This window comes from Chrysochloris asiatica, unplaced genomic scaffold (assembly GCF_000296735.1).
Source record: "Chrysochloris asiatica unplaced genomic scaffold, ChrAsi1.0 scaffold00513, whole genome shotgun sequence".
In the NCBI taxonomy this organism is placed as follows: domain Eukaryota; kingdom Metazoa; phylum Chordata; class Mammalia; order Afrosoricida; family Chrysochloridae; genus Chrysochloris; species Chrysochloris asiatica.
The window spans coordinates 1-8,948 of NW_006409031.1; the positions used below are offsets into that span (position 1 = coordinate 1).

An 8,948-nucleotide genomic window follows, 5' to 3' on the forward strand; every position below is an offset into this window, starting at 1 on the left:
CTTCACCCTAGCCGCCAGCAAGCCCTGCCCTCTCTGCTTCTTCAGTTAGTTTATAATGTTCTTACTCTGTTTCGGGCCCCTCTGAGTTTTGCTACTTGTTGAGATACTGTGGGGTGGATTATGACCCACTGCTACCAGTTGCCAATAGCAACTGTTGGGCTGGAACCACAGTTCCTGCAAATCTAAAGACTTTGGTCTGGTGGATTAAACTACAGCAGGGGTGCTTTGTTATTGGTATTAAGCTGCTACTCAGTTTGGGCCTGCCGAAACCTTGATGCTTTGCTGGGCGTGCCTGGGGCTAAGAGACTGGGCAGAGGGCTGGCCTAGGCCAAAGAGGTGGGGGATGGGCTTCATGCTTGTAGGCAGATGGGGTCCGTTTTTGATGACATCTAAAATGCCTCTCTTTGTCTCCCTGTGCCTTGAGTCCCTCAATTTGTCCTATATACTCACCGGTAGTGCCTAATGTGGCAATGAGGACCCCCCTGGGATGGGCTATGTTGGTTCCTGTGGTTACTCTAGTTTTATGAGAGCATCAGCCCTTTGAATGGCTCTGCTCAGGCCCTGCTAGGTTCCGCAGTGGGCGGGGCCATCCCCGGATAGGTGCCCAGAGCAGGAGTGTGGAAGTTAGAAATGCTCTAACTCCTCAATAGTTTGATCCTTCAAAAAAACAAGTTCATAAAGTTGCAGCCTAATGTTTTATGTTTGCACAAAAGCTGTCTGTCTACCAGGTGGGGGTCCCAATTTGTGATACCGCCCCCTCCTTTCTCCCGAGCCCGCGTACCTATCCTGTCCGGTCAAGGAAGCGCCGCCCCTCTCCCATTGAATTCTTTTTGATATGACACTTCTTTTGTCAATTTGTTGTTCTGTAGTCCTGTGATGCTGAATGCTATGCCAACACTATATTAGATACCATCAGGAGCACCTATGGTGTGCAGGATTCAGCAGAGCTACCCACCTAAGGCAGACTAGGAAGAAGGAGAGGCAAAGCACGTCTGAATGTTTAGCCACTGTTAAGGGATGTCAAGTTGGTTTTGACCAGTAGCAACCCTGTGTACAACAGAAGGAAATACCGTCCCCTCAAGCACCATCCTCATAATTGCTGCTGCCTTTCAGACAATTGCTGCTGTCACTGTGCCAATCAATCTTGTTGAGGGTCTCCCTCTTATTCGCTGATTGTCCACTTTACGCAGCATGATAACTGTCCTGATAATATGTCCAAAGTATGGGAGAGAAAGTCTGGTGATCTTGGCTTCTAAGGAGCATTCTGATTGTAGTTCTTCCAACACAAATTTGTTTGTTCTTCTGGCAGTCCATGGTACATTTAGTATTCTTCTCCAAGACCATAACTCAAAGATATCAATTCCACAAGGATATTCCTTGCTCATTGTCCAACTTTCACATACATATGACGCTACTGAAAATATGACTGCTTGGCTTTCACTTTAGTCCTAAAGCTGAAATCTTTGCTGCTGAACACCTTAAAGAGGTTGTATAGCAGACCTGCCCAATGCAATACATCACTTTATTTCGTGACCACTGCTTCCATGAATGTTGAAGACTGTGATTGTTAGGTATAGTTGAGTCGGTTCCAATCTATAGTGACCTCATGTAAAATAGAATGAAACAACAGCCGGTCCAACACCATCCTCAACATTGATGCTGTGCTTGAGCCCATTGCTATTACTATTTTGACAATCCATCTCATTGTTTGTCTCCCTCTTTTTCATTGAGGCTCTACTTTACCAAGCATGATTTCCTTCTCCAGGGACTGGTCTTTCCTGACAATATATACTAAGTATGAAAGATGAAGTCTGACCATCTTAGCTTATAAGGAATATTCTCTTTGAACTTCTTTCAATACAGATTTGTTTGTTCTTCTGACAGTACATGATACCTTGAACATTAAACTCCAACACTATAACTTAAATTCATAAATTCTTCTACAGTCTTCCTTGTTAATTGTCAAACTTTCACATACGTATGAAGCTATTGAAAATTCCATGGCATGGGCCAGTTGCACTGTAGTCCTCAAACTGACATCTTTGCTCCTCAACACTTTAAAGATGTTGTGCATCACATTTGCTTATTGTAATATGTCATTTGATTCCTTGACTGCTGCTTCAATAAGAGTTTAAGAGTTGATGGTGGAGCCAAGCAAAATGAAAAGTTTTCTCCATTTATCTTGATGTTATTTGTAAGTCCAGTGGTGAGAATTTTTGTTTTCTTTGTAATTTGGTGAAATCTATACTGAAGGCTATGGCCTTTATCTTCATCAGTAAGTATTTTAAGCATTCTTTACCTTTAGGAAGCAAGGTTATATCATCTCCTTATTTCATGTTGTTAGTGAGTCTTCCTCCAATCCTGATGGCACATTCTTTTTCATATAATCCAGCTTCTGGATTATTTGCTCAGCATACAGACTGAATAATCATGCTGAAAGAATACAACCATAACACAAATTTTCCTGATTTTAACCATTCAGTGTCCATTTGTTCTGTTTCAATGACTGCTCTTGGCCTATGTACAAGCTCCTCATGAGCACAGTTAAGTGTTCCAGAATACTATTTCTCCATAATGATGTCCATAGCTTGTACTGATCCACACAATTGAAAGCCTTTGCATAGTCAATAAAGCACAGGTAAACATTTTTCTAGTATTCTGTTTTCAGCCAATATCCATCTTACATCAGCACCTCACTCATTCCACATTTTCATCTGCATCAAGCTTGAAACTTTGGCAGTTCCCTGTCAATGTATGGTGGTAGTTATTTTTGAATTATCTTTAGCAAAATTTGGCTTAAAAGTGAGATTAATGCCATTTCCCCAAAATGCCCACATTCTGTTGGCTCACCACTCTTGGAATGGGCACAGATATGGATCTTTCCAATCACTTGGCCAGGTAGCTGTCTTGCAAATTTTTTGGCATATATGAGTGAGTGCCTCCAGTGCCATCCCACTTTCTTGAAAGATTTCAATTTTCATTCCATCAGTTTCTGGAGGCTTGTTCTTTGCCAATGCCTTCAATAAATCTTGGGCTTCTTCCTTCAGGATCATTGGCATTTGATCATATGATACCTCTTGAAATGGTTGCACCTCAACCATTTCTTTTTGGTACTGTGACTTTGTGTATTCTTTCCATCTTCTTTTGATGCTTTATACATCATTCAGTATTTTACCTATAGAATCCTTCAATACCCCAATGACTTCAGTGTACATTGTCCTCTGGTACCCCTGTATGGAGCAAATCCTTTGGCACCATTTTCCCAACAGCACGTGGTCACTTCATGTCTATGTCACATTAAGGTAATTCTTACAATATGTAACACTTTTTCATAGTGTAGAGGTGCGAACGCAAATGGAAGAAGTGGGGAAGTAAAAGAACTAAACAGAAAAATTCAAAAGGCAGTTAAAGAAGACAAAGTAAAATAATATAATGAAATGTGCAAAGATTTGGAATTAGAAAACCAAAAGGGAAGAACATGCTCAGCATTTCTCAAGCTGAAAGAACTGAGAAAATATTCAAGCTTCAACTTGAAATAGTGAAGGATTCTTTGGGAAAAATATTGAAGGATGCAGAAAGTATCACAGGAAAATGGAAGGAATACACTGCATCACTGTACAAAAATTAAACAATTGACATTCAAACATTTCAAAAAGTACCATATGATCAATAATCAATGGTACTGAATGAAGAAGTCCAATGTGTATAGAAGGCATTGGCAAAGAACAAGGCTCCAGGAATTGAGAACAAATTGAAATCTGTCAATAAACTGATGCAGCACTGTAGGTATCTATTCATCTGTTCAAAGAAATTTGAAAGAAAGTACCTGGCCAACTGATTGGAAGAGATTTATATTTGTGTCTATTCCAAGGACAGGTAACCCAATGGAATGTGGAATCCATTGGACACTATCATTAATATCACATACAAGTAAAATTGTGCTAAAAATAATTGAAAAAAAATGGCTGCAACAGTGCATTGACAGGGAACAGTCAGAGGTTCAAGCCAGATTCAGACAAGATCAAAGATTCAGCAAGCTTATAAAATGATGAATATCATTGTTGATATCAGATAGATCTTACCTGAAATCAGAGAATAGAAGAAAAATGTTTACCTATACTTTATCGACTATGCAAAGACTTTAGATTTTGTGAATCATGACAAGCTATGGACAACATTGTGAAGAATGACTACTCCAGGACACTTAATTGTGCTCATGAGGAACCTGTACATAAACTAAGAGGCAATCATTCAAATAGAAAAAGGGAACACTGAATGGTTTAAAAGCAGTAAAGATGTATGTCAGAGTTAGTATTCTTTCACCATACTTATTAATTCTGTATGCTGAGCAAATAATCCATGAAACAGGATTATATGAAGAACTTGGTGTCAAGAATGGAGGAAGGCTAATTAACAACCTCAGATGATACAACCTTGATTGCTGAAAGGGAAGAGGGCTTAAAATACTTAAGTCATGAAGATAAGAGACTACAGCCTTGAGTATGGGCTGCACATTAATGAAAAGAAAACAAACATCCTTACCACTGGACTCATCATATAGCATCATGATAAGTGGAGAAAAGATTGAAGTTGTCTAAGACTTCAATTTTGCTTGGGTCCACCATCAACACTCATGAAAACGGCAGTCAAAAAAATCACATGACATAGTGCATTAGGCAAATCTGCTGCATAAGACCTCTTTAAAGTGTTCAAGAACAAAGATGTCAATCTGAGAATGAAAGTATGTCTGACCCATGCCATAGCATTTTCAATAGCCTCATACACATGTGAAATTTGGATAATGAATAAGGAAGACAATAGATGCATTTGAGTTATGGTGTTGGAGAAGAACATGGAAAGTACCACAGACTGTAAGAAAAACAAACAAATCTGTGCTGGAAAAAGTACAACCAGAATGCTTCTTAAGCCAAGATGGCCAGACTTTGTCTCTCTTGTATTTGAGACATATTTTTAGGAGGCACCAGTACATGGAGAGGGCCATCATGCTTGGTAAAGTGGAGGAACAGCGAAGGAGAGGGAGACCCACAATGAGATGTATTGGCACAGTGGCAGCAACAATGGGCTCAGTTGTAGTATCAAATGTGAAGATGGCACAGGACCAGGCGTTGTTTTGTTCTGTTTTACATTGGGTGTTATGGATCAGAAACAACTGGATGACACCTAACAAAGCAACTATTAAATATAAAATCAAGAATACATAGATAGATAGATAAATGGAAATATAGATAAGTTAGACAGACAGACACATAATGGTTGTATTTGTTGTTAGGTACTGCTTAGTTGTTGTTGTTATATGCCGTGGAGTCGGTTCCGACTCCTAGCGACCCTGTACAGGGTTTCTGAGACTGTTAATCTTTACGGGAGCAGAAAGCCTCTTCATTCTCCCACAGAACAGCTGGTAGTTTCGAACTGCTGACCTTGTGTTTCACAGCCCGATTCGTAACCACTACCAGCTGAGTCACTTCCTAATAATATTAACCCTATACAGAACAGAATGAAGCATTGCCTGTCTTTGTGTCATCCTCACAATTGTTACAAAGTTTGATCCCATTGTTGCTGCCATGGTGTCAATCCATCTCATTGGGGTTCTTCCTCTTTTTTGTTAACCCTCTTCTTTTCCAAGGATAATATCCATCTCCATGGACTTGTTCCTCCTGATAATATATCCAAAGTATGAGAGACGAAGTTCTACCATCCTTACCTCCAAGGATCATTCTAATTGTACTTCTTCCAACACAGACTTATTTGCTCTTCTGACAGTCCATGAAACTTTCAATATTATTCTGCAACACCATAACTCAAATGCTCCAGTTCTATGTTTTTGCTCTTGTGAAGTGCCATCTAGTTGGTTACAACTCATAGTAACCCTGAATAGGGTTTCTGAGGAGCTGCTGGTGAGTTTCAAATGCTAATCTTGTGGTTCAAACTGATTATGTGGTCCAGTGCTTATCCTACAATACCATACCACTATTGTCTTCACTATTCATTGTTCAGCTTTCACATGCCTATGAGGCCATTGAAAATACCATGGCATGGGTCAGTCACACCACAGTCCTCAAACTGATATCTTTGCTATTGAGCATTTAAAGAAGTCTTGTGCAGCAGATTTGCCTATTGCAATACAACATTTGATTTCTTAACTACTCCTTCCATGAGTGTTGATTGCGGATCCAAGCAAAACGAAGTCTTTGACAACTTCAAACTTTTCTCCATTTATCATGATGTTATTTTTTGGTCCAGTTGTGAGGATTTTTTTCACAAATGAAAAAAAAAAAAAATTAGTTTACCTTAACAAACCGTATACTAACATTTGGAGTACTGGTGTGGTGCTATGGGTTAATGCTCTGGACTGCAAAGTTGGTATGAACTGTAAGGATAGCGGTTCACGCTCACAAGCAGCTCCTTGGAAACTCTATACAGTGTCACTATGGGTCAAAACCAGCTCAACGGCACTTAAACACACACTAAAATTTAAGAATATAATCACTTGCAAATATTTAAACAATTAAAAAAAAATATATATATAGTTGTGAGGATTTTTATTTACTTTACACTGAAATGCAATCCATACTGAAGACTGTGGTCATTGATATTCATTAGTAAATATTTTAAGTACTCTTTACTATCAGAAAGTATCCCTGTTGAGGTTTATTCATAGGGTTTGTGTGTATGTGTGTTTATATCCAACTTTAAATAGTAATATTTTGTCTTTTTTTAGGGTGAACAGTGTATTTATTATACATCTTAGATTTATAGTTTCATATATGCTCTTAAAGCTTCAATTAACTTGTTCAATACAAAATAAAAAATACATATATACAACAGTGATTCTCAGTCATAGAATTTAGAAGGGAAGTGGAGCAATTTGTTTCCCATCATTTAGTGGATATCATGAACCATGACAGTGGAATTCTTTTGACCTAGGTGCCTTCTTGATTGAATTTTACTATAGTGAACAGCTTTGCTATGTGCCAGAGAGTGGATTTTGACTCATAGCACCCCTATTTGATGGAGTGGAACTACCCTGTAGTGTTTCCTAGGCTATGATCTTTTTGGTAGCTGCTGGTGGGTTTTAACCACTGACCTTTCAGTTACCAGTCCAGTACTTAACCTTCCCCCACCCATCCACCCTCATTCAAACAAAAGCTGCATGAATTCAAGTCTAATACCATTTAAAATTTTTATCTGTTACAACACATTTGTCTGATATGCCTCCCTGCATAACACATATTCCTTAAACCTAACGGAAAATAATTTTTTGTTGTTTTTTTAAAGCCAATACTGATATTGTTTGTCCAATGCATAGGCTGACAAAAAAAAAAAGGGGGGTACCAGGAAATCTTATAACACCTTTAGTTAAGTAGAATATTACTAAATGGAAACAATGAGATTTAAAATAAGTGTATAACTTGAACTTTCTTGATGTCTGTAAGAACTAATAGAGTTCCTATTCTCCTAATAGAGTTCCAAGATTATCCAAGGAAAATAATATTGTCCATAAACTATCTGGTGCATCTGCCTAAGAACCACTGCCAGTAGTTATTCAATGTCTTCAGGCCTCACAGGATGAGATAATGATGTGATGGATTTCTTCTCTGAGTCTCTGGGAAGCACTTTCTTTATATCATAAGCATCTTCATTAGAGTCTCTGTTCTGGCTTAGTAATACTCTATGACTGTCCTGTAAACACTGTAGCCCAACAACTTACACATATTGACTGCAACTTGGTTAGATACTCTTACACAGAGATCAACAAAAAAGCCACTCTTTCTGAAATCTTTCTAACAACTCCATAGGTTTAGTAATCTAACAGAGGCATCAGAAAGCCTATGCCATTCTTTCCTTGCTACTGAGCCTTCTGCTTTCCCCCATGATATAACCCATTAGCTCTCTATCAGTTGCTTTTTCAATTATGAAATACTCTAGGCAGTGGGCAGGTACTGCAAGTAAAAAGGAATTTCATAAGTCTCTGTAAGTGGATCCAAGTTAATGGTGTTGAAATAGGTTGTCACCGATGAAGGCTCTGAGCGTGGTTTTCCTGCAGCTGCTGCAGAAGTCCTAAATAATATTCATTTCTACACCCTGGTGAATGGAAACTGAACTGACTTTCGATGTTGATCTTTCACCCTTCAGTTTTGCCAACTTACCCTACTAGCAGCTTTCGTGTGTATTATTTATGATTTTCTCTATATAATATCATACCATAATTTAACTTCTTCCTTTTCAATTGGATGCTTTTTCAATAAGTTTTTGATTAAAGTCTTATTTGCCAGATATTAGTATTGTCGCATTTGCTCCCTTTTGGTTATATTTGTATGGAACGTGTTTTTCCTCCTTTGTATTTGACTATGTCTTTGGGTTTAAAAGGTGTGTTTTCCTTTTAGACAGCATATTAATTGGTCATGCTTAATTATTGGTTGCTCTGCTCCTCACTGGAGTGTTCAATCCATTTCCATTCACAGTAACTATTGATAAATTTTAATTTTATTGTATGTGTGTGACTTATGACAACATTGTTGTTGTTAAGTGCTGTCAAGTTGGTTCTGACTCGTAGAGACCCTATATAGGATTTCCAAGGAGTGGTTGGTGAGCCTGAACTGCCAACTTTGTAGTTGAAACTGACTTTGAGGTCGAGTTCTTAGGAGTCCAAGTGTGGTGCTGTGGGTTAATGTGTTGACCTGTAAAGTTGGTTTGAATCACAAGGTTGGAGGTTCAAGTTCACCAGCTGCTTCTTAAAAACCCTATACAGGGTCACTATGGGTCATAACTGACTTGACGGCACAAAATACAACATTATATATATATATATATATATATAGTTGTTGTTATTAAGTGCCATCAAGTCAGTTCTGATTCATAGCTGCCCTGTATAGAATTTCCAAGGAGCAGTTCATGGGCTTGAACTGCTGACCTTGTGATAGAAAAGA

General features: G+C 38.5%; 1 pseudogene; it reads right to left on the minus strand.

The window, feature by feature from the left end:
- Positions 1-7,560: 7,560 nt before the first annotated feature.
- LOC102814962 overlaps positions 7,561-8,948 on the minus strand; it is a 25,398-nt pseudogene continuing 24,010 nt past the window's right edge.